The 3332-nt window shown below is 36.0% G+C and overlaps 1 pseudogene; it reads left to right on the top strand.

The window, feature by feature from the left end:
* Positions 1 to 2529: 2529 nt before the first annotated feature.
* Positions 2530 to 3069, top strand: LOC148880676 (putative invertase inhibitor pseudogene; annotated as a pseudogene).
* Positions 3070 to 3332: the final 263 nt, after the last annotated feature.

Genomic DNA, 3332 nt, shown 5'->3' on the forward strand with positions numbered 1-3332 from the left:
TAGTTACACACTAGTATGGTGTTGGGCAATGATAAGAGGCTAAAACCAGAAATTAGTGCCTTCCGCAAGTAGTTGATGATAAGCTTTGAATCACCTTCAATAACAATCAAAATACCATGAAAATTGAGGGCAACATTATGAGCTTCCTAAGCAACCCAAGCTTCAGCAAGATTAATGGACACAAAACTAATAGAATATGCTCTCACATCCAAGACCCTGCCAATATGGTTCATAGCTATGCAAGCAATTGAACAAAAGCCATTATGTCCACACGAGACATCAAAATCAATCGTTATAGCAATGTTCAAAGGACCGAATTGGGCATTGACTCAGAAAAGAAAGAGGTTTATAGGTCAGAGGCTCAATTGGGGTCGAACCATAATGATGTAATATTAATATATATTCAAAATATATAATTATATTCTGTTATAACATATTTTTCTTTTATTTTATATTGTAGTGTAATGTAATATAATATATAATATATAATATTGTATAATATGCACAATTATATGATATAATTATGTATATAATAATATTAATTATATTCATAGATTCAAAATATACAGTTATATTCTTCTATAACATATATTTTTATTATGGTTTCAAATTTTTATATTACAAAATTAATATTTGAAGCAAAAAAACATGTTTGTTAGCAAAAATAGTGGGGCAATACTCATTTGGAACCTTGGGAACACATAGATCTTGAAAAGTTATCTAAAATAAATAAAAAAAAAGATCACCCAATCAGGTCACTGGTTTTCCGGTTCAACCATCCAGGTCACCAGTTTTGGTTGCTTTTTTGTCCAATGCAGAAAATTTGGGGGTATGGCTAAACCATCTAGGGGCCGATCACAATTCAATTGGTCCAACTGGCTGGTTTCCTTCGATTTTCTAAACACTGCTTTATAGTACCCTCATGGGGACATTTCCATAGGATAGTCTGCCATGCCTTCTCATTGCTATATTTTGAATCGGCCTCCCTACCATGCAAGAATACATATCCATAAAAAATTTTGAGCTTTTTCAAGTAGGATAGGAGGGGGCATCAAACAATTGTTGAAAAATTTTCCATTTCTATTTTTTCAATTGTACCACAGAATAACCACCCTTTTTTCCCTGATAAGCATATCACCACTTGCTTTAATCCCAATAGAAATTCTACTCCACCAGTCACGGATTGAGATATCATCTTCATTTTTTTTTTTATTTTTTATTTTAATTTTGCCGCAAGATACCCTTTTCATTTTGGCCTCCCTTGTTAGGACCAATAGTTCTCCAAACCTGATTAACAGGTCGTCTCCCATACTTTATATATTATGGTGTTAAAATGTGTATTAGCATACTCTTGCAAAAGAATAGATTTAGGCTGGACTCTAAATACTCACAGACATGAGTATTTTATCCATAGACAATAACGTGGATCAAAGGTGGTGGTCTCTATATACCAATTTAACTAGGAATTGGTATATATATGGTATAATATCTTTTATATATTGTGGTATGATATTTTATTAAATATATATAGTAAGTAAGTATTAACTGCATGATATACGGTATTTAGATTTAACTTTTATCACTGCAACGAAACTAAGACAAATATATATGATATAATATTTTTTAATAAGGTATAATATCTTATATATGGTTGTATGTATGTATACAGTATGATATATTAATATATAAACAATAAATTATTATATATTTTTCTGTAATTTTGATTATAAAATTAAATTATAATTCTAACTTTAAAAATATAACTTTATTAATTAACACAGACAAGCCCGGATGCCCAGCCCGGGCCCGGGCATCCCTAAAGACTCGGCCAGGGCCCGGCCCAGCCCATGATCATCCCTAGCTTAATCCTTCACGTACAGTCGGGAATTGGTCAATCCATTCATTCCAATTTTGCATATGTATATTTTTTTTCCTTGGAACAAAAAAGGGACAATGGAGAATTAAAAAATTAACGTCGAGGCAATATTATCCTGTTTCAGTATTATAATTTTTAAACTTTTATTTAGTAATTGCTTGACCTAAATGGGGACGTCAGATTTTTCCGTCTCCACCTATAGAATTAATGGGACACCTGGCTCTGGGTATTGGTATTTACTACTACTCAATCTCGACTTCTACTTTTGGCCTCACTGAGCTATTTTAGTGTACTGATCATATTAGAAAATGAAAGAGAAATTATTCCATCAGCTGCCAATCAGTCTCAAGGTCGTCTTGAGACGATGATCAGACCACTCAACCAAAAAACAAGATCAGCTGTTGTTTTGGATTTAAAACAAACGGTTGAGACGGTGATCGCAGCTGATGCAAACTCGGGTGAGAGGAGTGGAGTGCATGCAGAGTGCCCGATCGAGTAAGAAGAATTGATTAATTAATTAAGTGCCGGTTTTTCCGTCAATAACAAGATTGAGTTAGGATTGGGGCCTTTTGAGAATTAATAAATAGGGCCATGAAGGAAGAAACGAGGCACAGAAGAAGAGATTTGAGATTTCAGTCTTGGCATCGGAAAAGATGAGGCGTTCCATTTCTTTGTTCTCCTTGGCCATCTCTCTGCTCATTCTTTCTCAAGTTGCAGTTGGGGAAGATGTTGTAGCGGAAACCTGTAAGAAGGTAGCGGCCAAAGAGCCGAGCATGAGCTACGACATCTGCGTGGCATCCCTCGAAGCAGACCCCAAGAGCCGAACGGTGGACCTGCCGGGACTCGGCGTCATCTCCATGCAGTTGATGATATCCAATGCGACCAACGTGAATGAATACATAAAGCAGCTCTTGAGCGATGGGAAACTGGAGAATATGACTCGGCAGGCCTTAGAGGATTGCTCGAATCTGTACTCGGATTCCATCTCTTCTGTGAAGGATGCCATCAATGACTTCCAGTCGAAGGATTACAACGGAGCCAATATAAAGATCAGTGCGGCCATGGAAGGATCCACGACGTGTGGAGAAGGTCTTTCGCAGGGGAAAGCCAACGAGTCTGGTTTGACGGAGCGGAACGATGCTTTCTACAAACTGACTGGAATTGCTCTTATAATAACCACCCTGTTTAATTGATCAATGAACTTCATTTTAAAATTTTAATGGTTGATGGTTGTTGGTAATGTGTCTACCTACTAGTCGTTGTTTGGGAGTGTCTTAATTTATTGAGGAATAATTGATGGCAAAAAGTGCTTATTTCAAATAGAATAGCATTTTTTTTTTTTTAAATCTAATCCTACGCCTGAATCCGCATAGGGGCTGTGCTTTTTTTTTTGCTTTTAGTGATTGTAGGAATTGAACCCTCATCCCTGTTGAAACAAACCAGCTAATTAAGGTAC

Source organism: Nelumbo lutea, chromosome 1 (assembly GCF_056320005.1).
Source record: "Nelumbo lutea isolate HS-2025 chromosome 1, American lotus-T2T, whole genome shotgun sequence".
NCBI lineage: Eukaryota > Viridiplantae > Streptophyta > Magnoliopsida > Proteales > Nelumbonaceae > Nelumbo > Nelumbo lutea.